The sequence below is a fragment of the Nicotiana tabacum genome, chromosome 8, assembly GCF_000715075.1.
Source record: "Nicotiana tabacum cultivar K326 chromosome 8, ASM71507v2, whole genome shotgun sequence".
In the NCBI taxonomy this organism is placed as follows: Eukaryota; Viridiplantae; Streptophyta; class Magnoliopsida; order Solanales; family Solanaceae; genus Nicotiana; species Nicotiana tabacum.
Window position 1 is genome coordinate 12791721 of NC_134087.1, and position 25416 is coordinate 12817136.

Below are 25416 nucleotides of genomic sequence, written 5' to 3' on the forward strand. Positions count from 1 at the left end.
ACCAGCAAGAAAACCCAAGGTGTAAACAAACCGCCTAGGTCCCTTGAGGATCTCCTCAAGGATCCAAGAAATGGAGACACCATAGCAAGCAGGAGGCCATTAGAGGCCTAAGGTGGTGAAGAACCACCATAGGAGGGCAGTTGGTGAGTGACGGTGTTTGGAGATTAGGGTTTAGGTAGAGAGCATTTGAATCCCCTCGGGCTACCTCATAGTCACTCGTAATCAGCCCCCTGGACAACAATATGAATCAACAACAACCCCTCGGGCTACATCACGTCACTCACACTGGGTACCCGCACTCACTGAGGGTGTTCAGACTCTGGAGGGGTTCCTACAGCCCAAGCGCTATAACAATCCATCTCGTGGCATAACAAATCAGGCCCTTGGCCCCTCGTATATCACAAATCAGTACAATATGATGCGGCGCGCAACCCGATCCCATAATATCCTCACAACACAAGCCCTCGACCTCACTCAGTCAGAAACCTCTCAAGCCACTCGGGCAACAGTAAAACAGGATGCCCAGCCCAAAATCTCATTTTAAGTATCAAAACAGAGTAAATACGGCTAGGTTGTAAAATCAGTAAAATACAGCATGACTGAGTACAAATATTAAGTCAAAATAGTAAGGAATAGTAGTAAAAATCCCCTAAGGGTCCGAACAGTTGGCACGAGGACCGAATATAACATTCAGCCACAAAATATAGTTCTCACGACCCTAAACCCAACCCGGTCGTGATGGCGCCTCTCGTGAAGACAAGGCCAGCCGACTCACTTCCAATTCGCTTTAAGCAATTAAAATAATAACTACTAAGTCTTTAATCAGAAATAAAATCCCAAAATAAGCATTTAACAGTATAATTTGGGAAAATAAAAGCCAACACAACCCGACATCGGGGTGTCACCAGTCATGAGCATCTAAAACAATACTACTAGTCTGAAAGTCTACTCCACTACTAAATAACTGAATCAGAAAAGAAATAAGATAGAGGGAGGTTGCACTGGGCTGCGAATCGCCAAGCAGCTACCTAGTAAACCTCTGAAGATCTGCTGGAACTGTCAACCCTCAGTAGCAAGACCTGTAGTGCCCGAATCTGCACACAGAGGTGTAGGGAGTAAAGTGAATACTTCCAACTTAGAGTAATAAGAATGAATGAAGACTGAACGATATAAAATTACGTTAAACAAGACATTTAGCTATCAGAGGCAAAACTAAATCAGTAACACAATTTAACAATGAAATTTCATAAAAATACCTTTTTAAGCAGTCAACAATAGATAGAAAAAACAACTAGGAATGGTAAACACATAAGAACTGCCCCTCGGGCACAATAACATCAAATTAGCCCTTCGGGCAATATCATAGAACAATACCAGCACCTCGGGCTATATCTCATATCACAATGGGTACCTGCGCTTACTAGGGGTGTACAGACTCCTGGAGGGGCCCCTTATAGCCCAATCACAATATCAAGCCATCTCGTGGCATCATATATAGGCTCTCGGTCTCATATCAATATCAAGCCACCTCATGGCGTACAACCTCGGACCCTCGGCCTCATTATTATAATTAGTGTATCACTGCTGCGGCGTGCAGCCCGACCTAAAAGTATCATCATAATACAGCCCTCGGCCTTACTCAGTCAGAATCTCATAAGCCCTTCGGGCAATAGTAAAAATATGCAGCTCAGCTCAAAATATCTTTAAAACACCATTTAAGGTTTCTAAAATAGAATAACATAGCTGAGTTTTGAAAACATTGAAAGATCTGGCATGACTGAGCACAAGTATGAAATCAAACAGTGAGAAAAATATCATTAACGATCCCCTAAGGGTTCAAACAGTTGGCACGAAGCCCAAATATGACATTTAGCCCAAAGTATAATAATATCAAGCAATTAGCTACCAAATATACAGAAAAAATAGTCATTCGGGATGGACTAAGTCACAATCCCCAACAGTGCATGACTCTACGCTCGTCATCTAGACTATGCGCCATCTCAACGCAGCCAAACGTTATATAATCCGGGGTTTCATACCCTCAGAACAACATTTAAAATCATTACTCACCTCGAACTAGCCCGAAAAGCTACTCTGCAACACACTTGCCTCTCAAACCAACTTCCGAGTGCTCCAAATCTACCAAATTCATATTTTTATCATCAAATTATTCTAACGAATGAATTCCAATTGAAAAATATCAATTTTAAGCTCAAAATCCGAAATCAGTCAAAACCCGACCCCTAGGCCCACATCCCGGAACTGAACGAACTTTATACCAAAATGTTCTTCATCACCTCATGAGTCCGTACATATAAAGAACTCAAAAATCAGAGTTCGTTTGACCCTTCAAATTATCCCTCGAAGGTCTCATAATCTCAAGCCCTAACTCCACCTTTTTCTACTGATTTTCATAAATTAAACACTGATATTTTGTTCCTTAATCACAATTAATCGAGTTTTAGGGTCCAAAATCCTTACCTCAATGAAGAACAATGATTTCCTCTCTTCAAAATCGCCTTAAAGCTCTTTTCTCGTTCAAAAATGGTGTAAAAGGGTTAAATGGTCGCGGAAGATTTATATAAATACTGCTCACACGTTTTACTGTTCACCTGAGTTACTGTTCATGTTGTTGTGAAAAATGCAGCAGCTTTTCTTCTAGTCTAAATTTATCTGTTAATCTTTCGAGATCCCCCGAGGCCCTCAGAAATCTCAACAAATATACCAACACGTCCCATAACATCATTCGAACTTAGTCGAGCCTTCAAAACACCCAAAACAACATCAAAACACCAAAATCACATCAAATTCAAGCCGATGAACTTTGAAATTCCTAAATTCCACCAACGACGCCGAAACTATCCAAAACAACTCTGATTGACCTGAAATTTTGCAGACATATCCAAAATGACATTACGAACCTGTTCCAACTGTCAGAATTCAATTCCGACACCGATAGCCTATTTTTCACTGCCGACCGGAAATCACCACAAACTAACTTTCGCCAATTTAAGCCTAATTCTACACCGGACATCACAAAAATATTCCGGACACATTCCTAAGTCCCAAATCACCTAACGAATCTATCCAAGCCATAAAATCCACATTCTGAGGTCATTTACAAATAAGTCAACTCTTGGTTGACTTTTCTAACTCTAAAGCTACTTTTAGAGACTAAGTGTCTCAAACTTTATCAAAACCATTCCGGATTCGATCCGACCAACCCGATACCACATAACATGGATAAACAAAGCATAAATAAGAAGAAATGGGGAAAACAAAGCGGTAACTCATGAGACGACTGGTCGGGTCGTCACAACCTCCCCAACTTAAACAAACGTTCGTTCTCGAATGAGTCGAGAAACATACCTGAAGCCTCAAACATGTGAGGATATCTGCTCCGCATCTCCCGCTCGGTCTCCCAGGTAGCCTCATCCATGGGCCGACCTCTCCACTGCACTTTCACTGAAACTATATCCTTTGACCTCAACTTTCAAACCTGACGCTCCAAAATAGCTGTTGGCTCCACATCATAAGTTAAGTCACCATCCAGCTGAAACGTGCTGAAATCTAGAACATGAGATGGATCCCCAATATACTTCCAGAGCATAGAAACATGAAATACCTAATGCACACTCGACAAGCTGGGTGGCAAAGCAAGCTCATAAGCTATCTCCCCAATCCTCTTAAGCACCTCGAAAGGCCCAATGAACCGAGGACTCAATTTACCCTTCTTCCCAAATCTCATAACACCCTTCATGGGTGAAACCTTCAATAGAACCTTCTCACCAACCATGTAGGACACATCCCGAACCTTCTTGTCAGCATAACTCTTTTGTCTCGACTGCGCTATACGAAGCCTATCCTGAATCACCTTCACCTTATCTAAAGCATCATGCACCAAGTTTGTCCCCAACAGCCTAGCCTCACTGGGCTGTAACTAACCAACTGGAGATCTACACCATCTCCCATACAAAGCCTCATATGGAGCCATCTGAATACTCGACTGGTAGTTGTTGTTGTAAGCAAACTCTGCCAGCGGTAGAAACTGATCCTATGACCCTCCGAAATCAATGACACAAGCACATAACATGCGCTCCAATATATGAATTGTGCACTCAGACTGCCCATCCATTTGAGGGTGAAAAGTTGTGCTCAACTCAACCAAAGTGCCCAATTCTCACTACACAGACCTCCAAAACTGCAAAGTGAACTGAGTGCCCCTATATGAAATAATGGAAACTCCTATCTGAAATGATGGAAACTGGGACACCATGAAATTGAACAATCTCTTTCGAATATAGATCTCTGCTTTGAAGAATAGGTAGTACACACAAGAATGAAGTGCACGGACTTGGTCAGTCGATCCACAATCACCCAAATAGCATCGAACTTCCTCAAAGCCCGTGGAAGTCCAACTACAAAGTCCATAGTGATCCTCTGCCACTTCCACTCTGAAATATCCACCCTCTGAATCAAGCCACCCGGTCTCTGATACCAACTTGTCACGACACTAAACCTAACCTGATCATGATGGCACCTCTCTTGAAGACAAGTCCAGTCGACTCACTTCCAATTCACTTTAAGCAATTAAAATAATAACTACTAAGTCTTTAATCAGAAATAAAATCCCAAAATAAGTATTTAACAATATAATTTGCGAAAATAAAAGCTAACACAGCCCAACATCGGGGTGTCACCAGTCATGAGCATCTAAAATAATACTACTAGTCTGAAAGTCTACTCCACTACTAAATAACTGAATCAGAAAAGAAATAAGATAAAGGGATGTTGCACTAGGCTACAAATCGCCAAGAAGCTACCAAGTAAACCTCCGAAGATCTGCTGGAACTGTCAACCCTTAGTAGCAGGACCTGTAGCGCCCGAATCTGCACACAGAGGTGTAGGGAGTAAAATGAGTACTTCCAACTCAGTGAGTAATAAGAATAAATGAAGACTGAATGATATAAAATCACATTAAACACAACATTTAGCTATCAGAGGCATAGCAAAATCAGTAACACAATTTAACAATGAAATCTCATAAAAATACCCTTTTAAGCAATCAATAATAGATAGGAAAAACAACTAGGAATGGTAAACACATAAGAACTACCTCTCGGGCACAATAACATTAAATCAGCCCATCGATCAATAACACAAAACAATACCAACCCCTCGGGCTATATCTCATGTCATAATGGGTACTCGCGCTCACTAGGGGTGTACAGATTCATGGAGGGGCCCCTTATGGCCCAAGCGCAATATCAAGCCATTTCGTGGCATCATAAACAGGCTCTCGGCCTCATATCAATATCAAGCCACCTCGTGGCGTACAACCTCAAGCCATCGACCTCATTGTCATAATTAGTGTATCACTGCTGCGGCGTGCAACCAGACCCAAAAGTATCCTCACAATACAGGCTCTCGGCTTTACTCAGTCAGAATCTTATAAGCCCTTTGGGCAATAGTAAAAATATGCAGCTCAGCTCAAAATATCTTTAAAACACCATTTAAGGTTTCTAAAACAGAATAACATAGCTGAGGTTTGAATACATTGAAAGATCTGGCATGACTGAGCACAAGTATGAAATCAAATAGTGAGGAAAATATCATTAACTATCCCCTAATGGTTCAAACAGTTGGCACGAAGCCCAAATATGACATTCAACCCAAAGTATAATAATATCAAACAATTAGCTACCAAATATACAGAAAAAATAGCTGTAAGCATGTGATTTTTGCTTCACGGACAATCGCTCCAAAAGAAAATAAAAAATAGTGACAAATGACTTTGTTGTACAATTTTTCGAGTTTTCCGTGACATGTGTTGTTAGTCATTTGTGGGTCTGTTCATTTTGCATTTAATCATTATCAAACAAAATACAAAAAATATGTATGCATTTCTAGGTTGTAATTTAACCATTTAAAAGTTTATATATATATAATTGTGTTAAGTATTGATTAATGGGTATTTCAAATTCATTTTTAATTTAGTTGTATTTCAAAAATTAGAAAACAAAATAAAAAAAAAAGTGCAAGAAATCGGATTGGGCCTATGATATTTCAAAATTTTGAAGGCCCAAAACCAGTCCAAGTCAGCCAACCCAAGACCCATCTGCAGGTCATCGAAACGATGTCGTCCAATACCAAGACTACGTCGTTTCATGGACGGCTCATCTCAGCCGTTCCAACCAATCCAATCCAACGGCCCAGGCTCCCTGTCAGTAACCCATTTCCAAACCCGACCCAAGAACCAGTCCGAACCAACCCCCAACCGAGGCCAAACGGTGTCGTTCCGTTCTAAGTAAAAGATCCTGGCCATCAATCTCGATGCATCCAACGGCCAGGATCTAATTACTCTTTACGTATATAAACTTGACCCTTCACCTCATGCCCCCTATCCGAACCCCACCTTTCCTCATCTTCTTCACCAAGCCTTGACACCCCCCCGAAACCCTAGCAGCCGCCCTAATTTCCCATTCACCAGAACCAGGCGGCACGAACGCCGGTGACCACCCCCTTCACACCCCTGAAACATCCAACTATCCTGAGCACGAATTCACTAACCATGTACCTCGAATCACCTCCCATCGTCTCGAATCTGGATTTGAAGATTCGAGACAAAACTCGATCTATGCCAAACCTCACCATCTTCATACCAGACACTCCCCTGACCTCCCTCGTGACCAAACCAGACCTGGTTTGGTCCGAATCTACCCACAACACCTAAAAACCAGATCTGAAAATCCAAAACCTAGAACACGAATAGCCTTGGAATCCGGCCGGGCTTAACAGGGGTTCGAGGTCTAATAGACCTTAATCAAGGTGTTCTCATGTGAGAACACCCTGATTAAAGTTTGTTCGGCCTCAAATGGTCAAAGCTAAGTCGGACTTGGGTCATTTTGGTTTAAACTTTTCCAGTAAATGTTCTCTTTTCTTTGTTTTAGTTTTGATTGAGTTGTTAGCATGATTTGTTGTGATTGTTTGTTATTATCTGTTATTTTTCCTAATTTCTTCCATCTCTGTCAAAGACCTTTTTATTTGGTCAATTGTTTTCTGTTTGTGTTCTGAATGTATCCTATGATAAACATGTCCGATTAGGATAGTCGTCGCATAAATAATCTATATAGGTTCCCAGTGATTGACCAAGGTTGTCCGAAGCCCTTTAGGTCCCTGTATGTATTTGTTTATATGAACGACTGATTGTTACCTGTTATAATTAGTATAGTCGACTTGATAAATGTCGTCGATTGACTTCCTACGACTGAATGTCCAAACATTCTAATTCGTACAAAGTGAACGAACCTGTTGATTGATAATTGGATGCTCGACATTGCCTAAGTTTAGCCTATAACTGCATTGTAAACAATGAAAAGAATCAGGCTAGGGCAGTCTTGAATTTGGACTTCCAGAAGTTCAAAAGGCCCTGATACTGCAGTGAGGCAGGACAGTAATAATCAAGGGCTAACAGGGGTAGTCTGGGGTTTGAAAAGAACAGAAAAACTTAGTTTAAATGAGCTGACAAGTAGGGTACTAATTTAGGATTAAACTAATGCCAATGGGGAACAAGACACAAGAGTATGGGGTTTAAAATGAATACTTAAATGAACCCATACTCTTGAACAAAAGGAATAAGCCAGGCGTGGGGAACAAATGGCTGGCATCAAAAAGATGCTTAGGCATGGGGTTTAAAGGGTATGGGCAGTCTGCAAATGGCAGAATCCAGGCAGCTTGACTGCACTGGTTGTTTGGCTTATAAATAGGCTGTTTCAGAACTTAAAAAGGAGGAGGAAGAGAAAGGAAAAAAAACTTAGTCTTGAGAGAGGTCTTGTGAGTTAAAGGAAACTGAAAAAATATAAGGAAATTTCCAGAAATACTGTAACCAAACACTGTCTGAAAACTACAGAAGAATTCACATTGGTCAAGCTGTCTTGGCCAAGTTCTGTTGTTTGCCCTGATTGAGCTGCTTGTGATTGTTGAACTGCTGGTGTTGCTGCATCGAATACTCTGTTATTTCTGTTGTTTCACTACTCTTTTCTGGGATTGCTTGTTTGGTGCTCGACCATCTGTTGGTTTTCTTTATTCTGGAAACTGTTGCTGGTTGTCTGTGGACTGTGGAAAACACTTGTGGTTGTTGGTTTGTTGTTGTGTTGTTGCTGTGTATCTGTTGTTGCTGTGTTTGTTGCATACTACCCAGCTGATCATTCCTTTCTTCTTTTGTTCTCTATACCAGGTACACAACCAATACACTGTCAAATGTAATTGGAAAATTGAGCATGAATACAAAAAGAAAAGACCTGAAGTTGACTTTCTTACATAGATTGTTACATTAGATATCATGTACTGTATAATAATTTTCATTCCTGTGTTGACAATAGAAGTAGCCTGTATGCCAGTGTATATCAATGTAGATTAGCTGAATGATAGTTTATATATGTATGCTGATAGGTGAAAATATTCCCAATGTAATAGGTTGTATCGTAGACTTAGTTTAACTTTGTAGTACATCCTTTAATGTAGGCCAAGCATGAAAATCGTACACTACTAGTTAAGTTCTTTCCTTTCTGATAAACTGCTTCATGTAACTGGTAAACCATGTTTTAAGACAAAGAACACAGAGTCTGCAATCTCAACCTCACGAAGGTCGAGCCCAGGTCGAAACAGACCAAGCAGGCCTGCATCGAACAAACAATGGCCCAGGTCTGGTCCATCACGCATGGGCTGGATTTGGGCCCTTAATTTCTGCTCGGCCGACTGTGTATGTGGCCGTGCTTCTGATTTTGTGCAAGCACTCGGAATTCTGTTATAGATAACTTGCAAGCATGTAATTAACTAGGGCTATCTACTGTTTTCAACTAGTAGAGACAAACGCGACAAGAAACGTATTTGCTATAGGATATCCTTTTAAAGTAAGGACGAGATGAGCCTCGACAAAGAATAAAGAAAAACGCACAAATTGCGGGGCCCTCATTAAATGTATATATTGAAGCATTCAGTCCCTAAGGTGGGTCGTTTAGCAAATCTCACGACTTCCCAGAATAATAACGCGATAGCCTCTTTAAGCGCGTATTTAATAATTTTACCTCCTTAATTCGGGTGCACATTTATGTGACCCAAATCCCAATCTCAACCGAGTTGAGATATATCGATAACCACGGGTGCATTGATGTAACGTGGTTCGAGATATGTTTTCACGACGTTGCAATTCTTGTAAAAAATAATAATAACGACAAAAGCGGTTAAAAGTTAAAATTTGCACATAAGTTCATATTTGTATAAAATCGGATAATCAAGCCGAATATAACAGTTGAGCGACCGTGCTAGAACCACGGAACTCGGGAATGCCTAACACCTTCTCCCGGGTTAACAGAATTCCTTATCCGGATTTCTGGTACGCAGACTGTAATATAGAGTCATTCTTTTCCTCGATTTGGGATTAAAATTGGTGACTTGGGACACCCTAAATCTCCCAAGTGGCGACTCTGAAATAAATAAACCAATCCCATTTCGATTGTCCTTTAATTGGAAAAAACTCCCTTGCGCCCTCGCGGGTGCGGCAAAAGGAGGTGTGACAGCTCTGGCGACTCTGCTGGGGAATTCCGGCCCAGAACCACTGGTTCAGGGTTCAAAAATTCGAGCTTAGAATAATTGTTATATTTGGCTTTATTATCTGATCTTTATTACATGTTTTTGCATAACGTGCTAAATGTTGTCTTTTACCGCTTTGATATTATTTGAACTGTATATAAACTGTGCCGAAACCCTTCTCTTCTTACCCCCGGGGAGAAGCTCGCTGGCCGAGACTCCCTATTCTGTTAGTGTCCATACCTGAAATAAGAAAGAGGTCGGACAAGTTACAAAGCAGGACGATTTCGCGGGTCCCCGGTACGTAGCCCCCTCCTCGAATCGAGTTGTCCGCTCGGGTACACAGTCTAGAACAAATACCCAGGTTGTGAACCTAGTATAACAAAACTTCATGCCGGATCCCTAGTAGGAATGCTTATTTGCATCATGTTGCATTTGACTTAGGGGACTCAACACAGGGGTTGGGTCCGTCTAGGACTAGCAACCTGAAATGAAAAGACCATCCTGCTGCATCCTATTTGTTTTACGCATCTATTTACTTCAGTTCCGCATGTTGACCGGTTTCTAAAAATAAAAGGGAAAAATAGCAGCGTAGGGAGATGATTACTTCTTTTGGAAAAACCAATGTCCGAGTAGTGTCGAAACCTCGCCGGAATTTCTTCCAAAAAAAAAATATAAAAATTTTCTTTTTATCACTTTCAAAATCAATAAATATATATTCTTTAGTACCCCTTTTATAAATTCAGACTAATAGTCCAAATATTTCCTAAAAAATAAATAAATAAATATTTTCTTTAGTCTTTACCTCTTTTCAAAAGAAAAAATAAAAATAAAAATAATAATAAAAAATATATATTCTCGTTTTCTAGGTTTATTTGATTTTCTCTATTCACGATATCCCGAACTACGCCGGTTTGATTCTCACCGTATGTGAGATACGTAGGCAACCCTCGTCGGGTTCAACCCCATTTTTGCTAAAATAGCCAAAATCAATAAAAAAAAGAGAAAAGATGTGTCAAATTTTAAAAGAGTCATAAATAAGTCAGGTGATGCTGTTTTGTCATAAATAGCCGAATGTTCCCGAAAAGGGACGCCGGAAGGCTGACTTTGCATAAACAGCCACCTTTGAGTCTTGTTTAGCATTTTTGTCCAGTTGACCCACACAGCCTTAAAATCTTCGTCCCCGAAGTGTTTAAAGGTCGTGTTCAAAACTTGCTCCCCTTTGTAAAATATTTTGAGTCAAGTCATTTTGTTAAAATCACCTTAATAAATGTGCAGGATGAGCACGATGCAAAATGAACATTTTTCAATAATGACCAAAATCCCTGTCAAGTTACGGCTATGGTGGAATGATCTAGATGTTGAAGGACAAAATGAGGTCAAGAAATATCTGAAAGGTCTCGTGGGTTTGTTGGAAATCCAGCCTCGGGGAGATATCATAAGAGCTTTGGTTACCTACTGGGACCCGGCGCACAATGTTTTCCATTTCTCTAATTTTGAACTCACCCCGACTTTGGAAGAAATGGCCGGGTACATCGGGAATGCTGAACTTCCGTTGAGGCAAAAATACTTGGTCGCCCCAAGAGTTGTCACGATACATCGGTTCCTAGATTCATTGAAGATACCCAGAACGGTCCACAACCCGGATCTGGCAGCCGGATTTTGTACTCCATGCTTCATATATGATAGGTACGGTCATGAGGGGGGATTCAATAATCCAATCAACAAACTGTGCAGCAAAGGTGTTCGTCAGAAGTGGGACAAACACAGACGGGTAGCTTTCATGATGATGTTCCCGGGCCTTCTGGTATTTCCAAGGAAATACGGAAACATTGATTTGAAGATATCTGGGGTCGTCAGCACTTTACTCACGCAAAATGACAGTAATCTCGCACCTATGGTGGTATCTGACATCTTTCGAGCTCTTACAGCTTGTAAAGTTGGGGGAAATTTCTTCGAAGGTTGTAACTTGCTCCTACAAATATGGATGACCGAGCACCTCTGCCATCATTCCGAGATTTTGAGCCATGGTTCCCCAGAAAAGACTTGCATAGAAGAATTTTACACGAGAACCAAAGAGATCAGTTTGCCCAAAGGAGTCCTGGCATGGACCTCGTTCTTTCAAGCTCTTACTGCCAGCCAAATACAATGGACGCTAGGATGGTTGCCTGTTGATGAGATCCTATATATGTCGGCAAATAAAACTCATTTCTTACTGATGGGGATTAAGAGCATTCAACCTTACACACCCTGCCGAGTTTTGAGACAGTTCGGAAAATGCCAGACAGTACCTCATGAGGAGGATCTTAGCACTGAAGCAGTTGAGATAAGTCCTAACGGACAATTCCCAGAAGCGAAGATTCGCCAAATCTCGAATGAGTGTCAATATTTGAAATCAGATACATGCGTGCGGGATCGAGCCAAAGGAGAGACGGCGCCAGGTTACCTTGCATGGTATAGAAGGGAATTTGAGCATGAAAGGCCGGCTAAGAGACCCCACATCCGGAATTTCACCGAATCATCGCAAAAGCAGTGGGATTGGTTAGCGAAGGAAAGAGGCTATTGCGCCGAAATTAGCAGGTTGAAGCGACAAGTGGAAAGCTTGAAATATGAGCACAATGTGCAAGTTGCTACCAATCTGGGAGAGAAGAACAGGTTAATTCAGGAAAACGAAATGCTCAGAGCCCAGATCAAACAGATAAGGGTGGATGCGGATAAACAGCCAAGGCGTCGATCAGACTAGCAACTGATAAAAAGGCTAAAAAGTGAAATCAGGGAATGGCAAGATGGTTTGGAGAAATCCGAAAACGTCATAGTAGAGCTCAGGGCACAGTGGGATACAAGAGCAGATAAGCATCGCCGATACCTGAATCAATTGGAAGGCGACCACGAGAAAATTGTTGCTAAAATGAAGAGAGAGATGGCTACACTTGAAATCAAAGCAGCTAATCAGGCCAAGGATCTCCAAATTGAGAGCAGATACTGGTACGACTTGTTGGCCCGAATGAAGTTAGAAGTACGGCAACTTAAGAATCAGCATATCCAGGATGCTCAGGTATTCAAGATGTGCAGCGATCAGATAAAATGCCTACTTATAGAGAAGAAGCAAACCAGAAATACGATCAAGGCCATTGCCCATGCCATCACCCGACGATGTCTACGATGTGAGAACATGACCAGCGTTACCGTCCTCTCGGCAGTGATGAGTTATGTCAAGCTGACCATGCATGAGCTGGAGCAACTTGAGAGGGATCTCGCACCTAGGACCGCGGCAAGGCCGAACGACGCCCTGCGGACACCAATTTTCAAAACCATAATGTACTCATAAGTCAAAGTCTGTATCTTAGCACTTTTTGCTTGTTTTTTTAGGGTGATTTCTGGTCTATTTTTTAGTCTAGGCTTATTTTCAAAGTTTGCTCTTTCGTTTGCAAAATGTAGTTTGTAAAAGGCCCTTTCAACAATAAAAGGTTGTTTGCTTTTACGCTCATTTGTGCAGAACTACGCCTGGTCTGATTCGCGCGGGGACGTGATACTTAGGCAATCCCCATAAGATTCGACCGCTCTTAATAAAGAAGGAAAAGAAAATACAAAAAGGTAAAATAACAGAAAAGGGTACAAATGAGCAAGCCGGGACGACGCATGTTGTTTGAAGCAAAGCATGTAGAAACGGTTAACTGCCTAGGAGCATTGCATCCTCTATGTATTATGATCAAATCTGTTAAGCTCTAACGCTAACAAAGTTTGTTGTTGTCTATACCAGACAAGTTAGTTGTTAAAGAACTCTGGCAACACACTCCTACCAAACCAGATCCAAAGGACCGATAGCAACAAGCATGACTACCTCAGACAATAGTAATGAGGAAGAGAGGCCGATGAGCCAGTTGTTGAAAGAGGCGATGGAAAAGATTGAAAAGATGGGACTAGAGATGAGTGCAATGCAGCTAGCCATAGCCAAAACACAAAAGAGCCCTGAAACACTGGGACACATGCCAGAATACCCTCACTCCGGCCCTTCCACAAGCCGTCCAAATCCCTTTTATCATCAAGAAAGAAGCCCTAATTATTCCCAAGCTCCACCACCCCATCAACCTCTCCCAACACCCAATATTCCTATTTTTGTGGGACCAACATCAGCCCCTTTGCAAAGAACGACCAGTGAGCCATTGTTTCAGGCTCACGATACACAATACTATCTCCCTGAGCCTACGTTTCATGCCCCCGAACCACAGGCTTACAGTCCACATTTGGAAGTGCCGGCAGAGATTGAAAAGCCGGCTAAGGCCCCTGAACAGGATGAAGTATTGAGAAAATTCAAAAGCCTGGAGCAGTCCTTCAGGAACCTGCACGGTTTGGGCAACCAGGTCAGCGTAGCATACAAAGATCTGTGCCCTTTCCCAGACGTCCAACTCCCGGCTGGGTTCAAGATGCCTAAGTTTGATTTATATGAAGGACACGGTGATCCCATGGCACATTTGCGGGGATTCTATAGCAAAATGAGAGGGGCAGGCGGCAAGGATGAGCTGCTGATAGCTTATTTCGGCCAAAGTCTGAGCGGATCTGCACTAGAATGGTATACCAGGCAGGATTCCAGTAGGTGGTATACTTGGGACGATCTGGCGCAGGCTTTTGCATGTCATTTCCAGTACAATCTCGAGATAGTCCCTGACCGTCTCACATTATTAAGAACTGGGAAGAAACCCGGGAAAAGTTTTCGCGAGTTCGGGTTCCGCTGGAGAGAACAAGCAGCTAGAGTCGATCCTCCCATGAGAGAGGGAGAGATGGTGGACTATTTCTTGCAAACATTGGATCCAACCTACTTTGGCCACTTGGTGACAACAGTTGGAAAATCTTTCAACGAGGTGGTCAAGATAGGGGTCATGATAGAAGAGGGTCTGAAGTCTGACAAAATCTTGAACTATTCGGCACTCAAGGCCACAACCCAGGCTATTCAAAGCGGCACGGGAGGTGCGCTGAGAAGAAAGAAAGAAGAGGTTGCCACGATCGAGGCAGGCAGTTGGTCCAGGGCTAGCAGGCCACACTACAACCAACCCAGACCTCACAGGTCAAACTACCCATACAACCCACCACAAAATTTCTATCCACCTCGAGAACCACATTGTTCCGTACACCAGGCCCAGGCATACAACCAGCCTCCGGTTCGCCCGCAATGGCGCGCGCCGGCTCCCCAGAACATATATGCACCACCACAAAACACCTATCCCCCACCAAGGGCGTATAGAAACCCTTCAGGGGCAGGTTTTCGGGGAAATACAGATGCTAGGAATGACAGGTTGCGGAAATAGAGAACTTTCACGGAGTTGGGAGAAACCTACACCGCTTTGTTCCACAAGCTGAGGCTGGGTTTGGTTAGTCCTGTCCAGACTCGAGAACCAAATCCCCCACCCCAGAATTTGGATCGATCAATAAGTTGTGAATACTGTTCAGGGATGCTCGGGCACGATACCGAGAAGTGTTGGAAATTGAGGCATGCCATACAGGATCTTATTGACACCAATAGGATCGAGGTCCAAACACCAGAGGCTCCTAACATCAACCACAACCCACTACCAGCGCACCACGAGACTCATATGATTGAGTTGGTATACGAGGGAGGAGAGTTGAGAAAACCCTCACAAACAGTGATGATGATCCAGGCCGCCCCAAAAGAAGTCTCAACCAGCGGGGGAACAAGGGTACAGTCACAGGGAGAGAGCGTCAAGCCAGTAGTGATATTGGGAAAGAGCCCATCCTCCATAACAAGCAAACCCGAGCCAAACAAGTTGGTAATATCAGGGATTCCGCCCGCACCTGCAGTTGTGTTGAAGGGGGCATATAGAGAACTGGTAACCATAAAGCCTGTGGTCCAGCTGCCGATGATTGATAGCAAGGCTGTGCCTTGGAAATATGAAAAGGCGGTGGTGATGTATAAAGGAAAACAGGTGGAAGAAGTTAGTTGTGAAGCGCAAGGGCTGACTCGATCAGGTCGATGTTTCGCTCCAGTGGAACTAAGGAGAACCAACCCAGCTGCAACCAAGAAACCTGTGTCCGAAGAAGAGGCTGAGGAGTTCCTGAGGAAGATGAAAGTACAGGACTATTCTGTGGTCGAACAGCTGAGAAAAACACCGGCCCAGATCTCACTGCTGTCATTACTGATCCACTCTGAGGAGCATCGTCGGGCCCTGATGAAGATATTGAACGAAGCTCATGTACCCAATGAGATTTCTGTAAACCACCTGGAAACCATTGCCAACAAGATTTCCGAGGTGAACAGGGTGACATTCTCAGATGATGACCTGCCGATGGAAGGTACGGAGCATAATAAAGCTCTATACCTAGCTGTCAAATGTGAAGACTCGGTGGTAACTCGAGTATTGGTGGATAACGGCTCAAGTGCCAATATTTGTCCACTATATACCATGAACCAGTTAAAAATTGACCACGGAAGGATCCACAAGAACAACATCTGTGTCCGAGGGTTCGATGGAAACGGAACAGCCACTGTGGGGGATGTTGTACTTTAACTGACCATCGGTCCAGTCCTGTTTACCATGGAATTCCAGGTGTTAGATGCCACAATATCTTACAACCTGCTGTTAGGACGACCATGGATTCATGCAGCCAAAGCAATACCCTCCACCCTACATCAGATGGTGAAGTTCGAGTGGGAAAGACAAGAGGTCGTGCTACACGGCGAGGACCCGGCGTGCACCATGGGTGGCGCCATTGTACCTTTCATAGAGACCGCTGACGACAAAGGCCCTTGGGTCTACCAGATTTTCGATACAGGGTCGGCCAACAAAATTTCTGAAGGAGAGATCATCTCACACCCTAGGGTAGCTGCCGCGACAGTCATGATGGTCTCAGAAATGCTGGGTAATGGATTTGTGCCGGGAAAGGGCCTAGGAGCCGAGCTTCAGGGGATTGTCCAACCTGTCACCTTGCCTAAAAATCTGGAAACTTTCGGATTGGGGTTCAAACCAACCGCAGCAGATAGGAAGCAAGCGCGAAAAATGAAGAAGAGGGTTTGGTTTCTGCCCAAACCAGTGCCACGTCTCTCAAGGTCTTTTGTTAAAGCAAGTGCCAAGGGGTCATCGGTCCCAAAGATTCTAGGACCATTGATCGGTATAAATGAGGACCTGAATCAGAGTTTTGAGAGGCTATTCGCTGATGTCAGTGTGGTAGAAGTTGGAGAAGGTTCCAGCAGAACAGAGATACAGTTTGTGGGGCCTGAGGCCAAAACCAACAATTGGACTGTTACTCCTCTTCCTGTTCGAGGGGAGTCTTGGTAGTAGGCTTTGATTTATGTTTTGTTTGTTTTGTTTTGTTCGGATTTTTCCAGGGTGTAATCCAAATTTTACGTTTGTCTTGTAAAAGTGTGAACCCTTTTATCCCGCAAGTTTAATAAAGTTCTCTCTTTTTGTCCTATTTTAATTTTTGCTTTGTTCTTTTTCTTTCTGAACAGTTCTCTTTTTACTGGTTCTAATGACATGGCATGCACAGCGGATCTTCGACCTAGTCTAATAAATCAATCTGAATCTGACTCAATGATGCAAGAGGTCGTTCGTGACGATGAATCTGAATGTGACGAAGGTGAAGCCTTCAAAGAGATAAACCGAGAACTGTGCCAATTTGAAGAGAAACCCAAGCCTAACCTAAATGACACTGAGGCTGTGAATCTAGGAGACGCTGATAACGTCCAAGAGACCAAAATTAGCATCCACATTGAGCCGAATGTCAGGGAAGAATTGATCAAAACCCTCGTGGAATTCAAAGATGTTTTTGCATGGTCATATGACGATATGCCGGGATTAAGCACCAATTTGGTGGTTCACAAATTGCCCACTGACCCGGCATACCCTCCGGTCAAGCAAAAACTAAGGAAATTTAAAACAGAAATGAGTGTAAAGATCAAAGAAGAGGTGATTAAACAGTTACAGGCGAAGGTCATTCGGGTCACTCGATATCCCGAGTGGTTGGCCAATGTGGTACCAGTCCCGAAGAAGGATGGGAAAATCAGGGTGTGCGTCGACTACCACAACCTCAACAAAGCAAGTCCCAAGGACAATTTTCCGTTACCCAACATTCATATCCTGATCGATAATTGCGCGGGGTGCGAGATCGGATCCTTTGTGGATTGCTATGCGGGTTATCATCAGATCCTAATGGACGAGGAAGATGCGGAAAAATAGCATTTATTACGCCATGGGGAACCTACTGCTATCGGGTAATGCCGTTCGGATTGAAGAACGCCGGGGCAACGTACATGCGAGCAATGACTGCTGTGTTTCATGGCATGATACACAAAGAAATCGAGGTGTACGTCGATGATGTGATCATCAAATCTTGGCGTCAGGAGGACCATGTAGCAGACCTAAGGAGATTTTTCCAAAGACTCCAAAGGTATGATATCAAGCTCAACCCGGCCAAATGCGCATTCGGGGTTCCATCAGGAAAGCTGCTAGGATTCATCGTCAGTCGACGGGGGATTGAGTTAGACCCATCCAAAATTGAATCCATCCGAGATTTGCCACCGCCAAGGAACAAAACAGAGGTAATGAGTTTGCTGGGTAGACTCAATTACATTAGCAGGTTCATCGCCCAACTCACAGCAACTTGTGAGCCCATATTTCGGTTGCTGAGAAAGGATGCTGCGGTAGGTTGGACGGCAGAGTGTCAGGAGGCCTTCGACCAAATCAAAGGGTATCTGTCTAATCCACCCGTATTGGTCCCGCCTAAGCCTGGGAAGCCCTTAATTCTTTACCTGACGGTCTTGGAAAATTCATTTGGTTGTGTACTGGGGCAACATGATGACACAGGAAGGAAGGAGCAGGCCATCTACTATCTTAGCAAGAAATTCACAGTACATGAGGTCAAGTACACTCAACTCGAGAAAACATGTTGCGCCCTAACTTGGGTAGCTCAGAAGTTGAAGCACTACCTGTCTTCATATACTACTTATCTCATATCCCGTTTGGACCCATTGAAGTATATCTTTCAGAAACCTATGCCTACGGGAAGATTAGCAAAATGGCAAATTCTGCTCACAGAGTTTGATATCGTCTATGTGACGAGGACAGCCATGAAAGCTCAGGCGCTGGCCGATCATTTGGCAGAGAATCCCGTTGATGAAAAGTACGAGCCTTTAAGAACATATTTTCCCGACGAGGAGGTAATGCATACAAATGAGATGGAATTAACTGAGGAACCGGGTTGGAAGCTTTTCTTCGATGGAGCTGCAAACGCAAAAGGGGTTGGAATAGGAGCAGTACTCATTTCTGAAACAGGACGCCATTATCCTGTTACGGCTCAACTACGCTTCTATTGCACCAATAATATGGCCGAGTATGAAGCTTGCATTTTGGGTCTGCGCTTAGCTGCGGACATGGATGTCCAAGATGTCTTGGTCTTGGGAGACTCGGACCTCTTGGTACATCAGATTCAGGGTGAATGGGAAACGCGAGATCTAAAGCTCATACCATACCGACAATGCTTGCATGATCTGAGCAAGCGATTTCGGTCGGTGAAGTTCAAACATATCCTGAGAGTTCACAATGAGGTTGCGGATGCCTTGGCCACCTTAGCATCAATGCTGCACCACCCTGACAAAATGTATGTTGATCCTCTGCACATCCAGGTCCATGATCAGCACGCTTATTGCAAAGCCATAGAAGAGGAACCAGATGGCGAACCCTGGTTTCATGATATCAAGGAATACCTCAGAAGGGGGATATATCCAGAATAGGCCACTGGAGACCAAAAGAGAGCCCTTCGGCGTTTGTCGAATGGTTTCTTCCTTAGCGGAGGAGTATTGTACAAAAGAACCCCGGATTTGGGATTGTTGAGATGCATAGATGTCGTTCAAGCCACGACGGTTATGGCAGAGGTACATGCTGGAGTATGTGGACCACACATGAGTAGGTATGTATTGGCAAGGAAGATCCTTCGAACAGGGTGTTATTGGCTCACCATGGAACACGATTGTATCACTTTCGTGAGGAAATGCCATCAGTGCCAGATACATGAAGATTTGATTCATTCTCCACCAACAGAGTTACATACGATGTCAGCACCCTGGCCGTTTGTGGCATGGGGCATGGATGTCATTGGGCCCATTGAGCCGGCAGCATCCAACGGTCATAGGTTCATTCTAGTGACCATTGATTACTTCACCAAATGGGTTGAGGCTAAAACCTTCAAGTCAGTAACCAAAAAGGCAGTGGTGGACTTTGTTCACTCCCATATCATCTGCAGATTTGGAATCCCAAAAGTGATCATCACGGATAACGGTGCGAATCTTAACAGTAGCCTGATGAGAGAGGTATGCCAACAATTCAAGATTACCCACCGAAATTCCACCCCATATCGTCCCAAGGCGAATAGAGCGGTCGAAGCAGCCAATAAGAACATCAAGAAGATACTGCGAAAGATGGTGGAAGGATCCAGACAATGGCACGAAAGGTTACCTTTTGCTTTGTTGGGTTACCGCACTACCGTCCGGACTTCCATAGGTACAACTCCTTATTTGTTGGTGTACGGGACTGAGGCTGTAATACCGGCAGAGGTCGAAATTCCGTCCCTCCGGATTGTCGCTGAGGCCGGGATTGATGATGAGGAATAGGTCAAAGCTTGATTGGAACAGTTGAGCTTGATAGATGAGAAAAAATTGGCAGCGGTGTGCCATGGTCAGCTATACCAGAAGAGAATGGCGAGAACATATAATAAGAAGGTGCGCCCTAGGAAGTTTGAAGTAGGGCAGCAGGTATTGAAGAAGATCCTCCCACATCAGGTCGAGGCAAAAGGCAAATTCGCCCCAAATTGGCAAGGGCCTTATATCGTGACCAGAGTATTGTCCAATGGTGCTTTGTGTTTGACAGGTATCGAGGGGAGATGTGTCGACATGGCTATCAATTCTGATGCAGTCAAGAGATATCATGCGTAATTTCTTTAATTATGGCAATTTTGGTTCGTTTGTTTGTATTTGACATTTATTGGATAATGAGATGGCGGAGGCAATTCTTTCTTCTATCCAAACACTTTTAACCCTTGCTTCCCCTTTTGATCCTTAAGTTATTCTTTCATGCCCCTCTTTTGGAATCACTAATGGAAAAGACATGAAAAAAAAGGGAAAAAAAGGAAAAGAAAAGGAAAAGAAAATAAAAAGAAAAAATCTTTAAAGGAAAATGAAAAGAAGGAGAAAGAAAAGAAAAAAAAGAAGAAGATAAAATCATATGAAATACAAAACCGTGGGAACTACGTTTGACCTGATTCCTCAAAGAGGATACGTAGGCGCCTCACGGCTCGGTCATAGTGTGCATCATAGTGTATATAGGATGCATAATGTACATAGGGTGCATAAGAGGCACAGTGTGCGTAACATACATAGCTCAACATAAGTGTAAAAAATAAAATTCCCCAAGCAAGAAAACTGGGGCAGAGGTTATGTTTAAGTTCCAACAAAGGTTTGATTCCAAAAGTTGTAGCAGATCACCCATCAAATTATTTCATTTTTTGATAGCCTTTCTTTAACCCCACACCAAAACCAACATCGATGCCCAAAAGACCTCCAGATCAATATCCAAGAGATACCAAGTCAGGCAAATAGGGCCAGGAATAATACGCTGATCCCCAGCAAAGGAGAGGATCATAATACTGGGAAGGAATTGATGATCAAAGGAATCCCCAGAAGAGAGGGTCGTATCGACAACACCCCGATTCCTCGATGAAAAATAAAATGAGAGAGTCTTATCGGTGAAAACCCTCACAGGCACCGAAAGGCGACATAAGATGAAGAATAAAATGAGAGAGTCTTATCGGTGAAAACCTTCACAGGCACCGAAAGGCGACGTAAGATGAGAGATATGAAATGAGAGAGTCTTATTGGTGAAAACCTTCACAGGCACCATAAGGCGCCGGGAGATGAGAGAAAAGAGAGAGTCTCATTAGTGAAAACCCCTCGAAGGGCACTATGAGGCGACAAGACAGATCAACAAAAAAGCGACCACATTCGCAATGGACACTCATTTATCATCCCCAGCAAGTCAGACCATCAGGCAAATCGATTGATACAAATAGACTGGGTCGGGAATCTATGGTGAACGTCATGATCACGGGGACCAGTCATGTCCTCCAGATAAGTTCTTTTGAGTTTCTTCTCCCACCAAATATTGGTTCAGAATGATTTTCTCCCTTTTCTATCTTTTATTTCTCTTCCTAAAAAAAATTGTCTTGAAAAGAATTTTTCAAAGCTTACTACCAGAGACCGAAGGGGAATTCATCCAATGCAGGATAACACAAACAGTCTTAAAGGTCGGCCCCAGGCAATGCAATGATCGTGCCTGGCAGTTTTGGAGGAAGTAAGCTCCTAAAGGGAGTGGTTTCAGGAGTAAAAACAGACTCCCACAGCATGTGCTTAAAGAGAAAGCAGGAAAGGGGATAAATTGAAAACCAGCCCCAGCAGGAAAACAAAGGATTGATGATGGCAGCAAGACGCAACGCCAGGGAAATCACCAAAAACCGGGGCAGAAAATTTTCTGCCGATTGTCGAAATTTTCTCGGAAGAACGGGGAAACAATTTCAATACTTTTAAGTTCTAGGTCGCCCACCAGTATAATGCGGGAATACATTTAAGTTCTAGGTCGTCCACCAGCATAATGCGGGAATACATTTAAGTTTTAGGTCGCCCACCAGTATAATGCGGGAATACATTTAAGTTCTAGGTCGCCCACCAGTATAATGCGGGAATACATTTAAGTTCTAGATTTTGGAATCAGTAACCCCACCTGAAGGCGGAAGGTTACAACAGAGATCCCCCAGCAGGAAACAATAAAATCCCCAGCACCAAGAAGCAGAAGGCTGCAAAGGCAAGCGCGCGATTCAAAAGGAAGAAGGAACGCGTCTCAAAAGAGGCAATTTGGGAGCGTTATAGCATGCCCAACATAACAATTTTGATGAAGAAAGCCATACCACCGAAGAAACCATTGAAAGGCTTAAAGAAGAGAGCCATGTTCCCAGCAGAGCAAGCGAAGGGATGAAAACTGGCATTCAGAAAAGGCGAAGGACCAGTATCATCCCCCAAGTTCACAAAATAAAGGCATCAGAGTAAAACGTTAGCCGACAAGAAAGCAAGGCAACAAGAACAAGTTGAAGATAGATTAGACCTCATGATCCATAGTCTAGCTTAGCTTCTTGTTTTTCCTTTCAGAACAATGTAACAGGGAGATCGGTTGAGCGGTAGCATCTTACAGCAGCATGCAACAGCGCACAACAGCAGCGAGCACTACAATCACACGGTAGTCCCAGCTACCAAAATTTCCCGAACTACATTGACCTGATTCCTGTTCAGCCCAGGATATGTAGGAAACCTTTGAAGCAAAGGTTCGGTCAAATCTTTTTCAAAAATGCTTCACACGGAGTACTCGGACGAGCAAAAATCGCCCGCTTTATCTTTGCGCGAAAACCCTTCTTGTCTTCATGCAAAGAGGGGCAGCTATAAGCACGTGATTTTTGCTTCACGGACAATCGCTCCAAAAGAAAATAAAAAAAAGTGACAAATGACTTCGCTGTACAATTTTTCGAGTTTTCCGTGACATGTGTTGTTAGTCATTTGTGGGTCTGTCCATTTTGCATTTAATCATTATCAAACAAAATACAAAAAATATGTATGCATTTCTAGGTTGTAATTTAACCATTTAAAAGTTTTTATATATATATATGTGTGTGAATAATTGTGTTAAGTATTGATTAATGGGTATTTCAAATTCATTTTTAATTTAGTTGTATTTCAAAAATTAGAAAACAAAATAAAAAAAAGTGCAAGAAATCGGATTGGGCCTATGATATTTCAAAATTTTGAAGGCCCAAAACCAGTCCAAGTCAGCCAACCCAAGACCCATCCGCAGGTCATCGAAACGACGTCGTCCAATACCAAGACTACGTCGTTTCAAGGACGGCTCATCTCAGTCGTTCCAACCAATCCAATCCAACGGCCCAGGCTCCCTGTCAGTAACCCGTTTCCAAACCCAACCCAAGAACCAGTCCGAACCAACCCCCAACCGAGGCCAAACGGTGTCGTTCCGTTCTAATTAAAAGATCCTGGCCATCAATCTCGATGCATCCAACGGCCAGGATCTAATTACTCTTTACGTATATAAACTTGACCCTTCACCCCACGCCCCCTATCCGAACCCCACCTTTCCTCATCTTCTTCACCAAGCCTTGACACCCCCCCGAAACCCTAGCAGCCGCCCTAATTTCCCATTCACCAGAACCCGGTGGCACGAACGCCGGTGACCACCCCCTTCACACCTCTGAAACATCCAACCACCCTGAGCACAAATTCACTAACCATGTACCGCGAATCACCTCTCATCGTCTCGAATCTGGATTTAAAGATTCGAGACAAAACTCGATCTATGCCAAACCTCACCATCTTCATACCAGACACTCCCCTGACCTCCCTCGTGACCAAACCAGACTGGTTTGGTCCGAATCTACCCACAACTCCTAAAAAACCAGATCTGAAAATCCAAAACCTAGAACACGAATAGCCTTGGAATCCGGCCGGGCTTAACAGGGGTTCGAGGTCTAATAGACCTTAATCAAGATGTTCTCATGTGAGAACACCCTGATTAAAGTTTGTTCGGCCTCAAATGGTCAAAGCTAAGTCGGACTTGGGTCATTTTGGTTTAAACTTTTCCAGTAAATGTTCTCTTTTCTTTGTTTTAGTTTTGATTGAGTTGTTAGCATGATTTGTTGTGATTGTTTGTTATTATCTGTTATTTTTCCTAATTTCTTCCATCTCTGTCAAAGACCTTTTTATTTGGTCAATTGTTTTCTGTTTGTGTTCTGAATGTATCCTATGATAAACATGTCCGATTAGGATAGTCGTCGCATAAATAATCTATATAGGTTCCCAGTGATTGACCAAGGTTGTCTGAAGCCCTTTAGGTCCCTATATGTATTTGTTTATATGAACGACTGATTGTTACCTATTATAATTAGTATAGTCGACTTGATAAATGTCGTCGATTGACTTCCTATGACTGAATGTCCAAATATTCTAATTCGTACAAAGTGAACGAACCTGTTGATTGATAATTGGATGCTCGACATTGCCTAAGTTTAGCCTATAACTGCATTGTAAACAATGAAAAGAATCAGGCTAGGGCAGTCTTGAATTTGGACTTCCATAAGTTCAAAAGGCCCTGATTCTGCAGTGAGGCAGGACAGTAATAATCAAGGGCTAACAGGGGTAGTCTGGGGTTTGAAAAGAATAGAAAAACTTAGTTTAAATGAGATGACAAGTAGGGTACTAATTTAGGATTAAACTAATGCCAAAGGGGAACAAGACACAAGAGTATGGGGTTTAAAATGAATACTTAAATGAACCCATACTCTTGAACAAAAGGAATAAGCCAGGCGTGGGGAACAAATGGCTGGCATCAAAAAGATGCTTAGGCATGGGGTTTAAAGGGTATGGGCAGTCTGCAAATGGCAGAATCCAGGCAGCTTGACTGCACTGGTTGTTTGGCTTATAAATAGGCTATTTCAGAACTTAAAAAGGAGGAGGAAGAGAAAGGAAAAAAAAACTTAGTCTTGAGAGAGGTCTTGTGAGTTAAAGGAAACTGAAAAAATATAAGGAAATTTCCAGAAATACTGTAACCAAACACTGTCTGAAAACTACAGAAGAATTCACATTGGTCAAGCTGTCTTGGCCAAGTTCTGTTGTTTGCCCTGATTGAGCTGCTTGTGATTGTTGAACTGCTGGTGTTGCTGCATCGAATACTCTGTTATTTCTGTTGTTTCACTACTCTTTTCTGGGATTGCTTG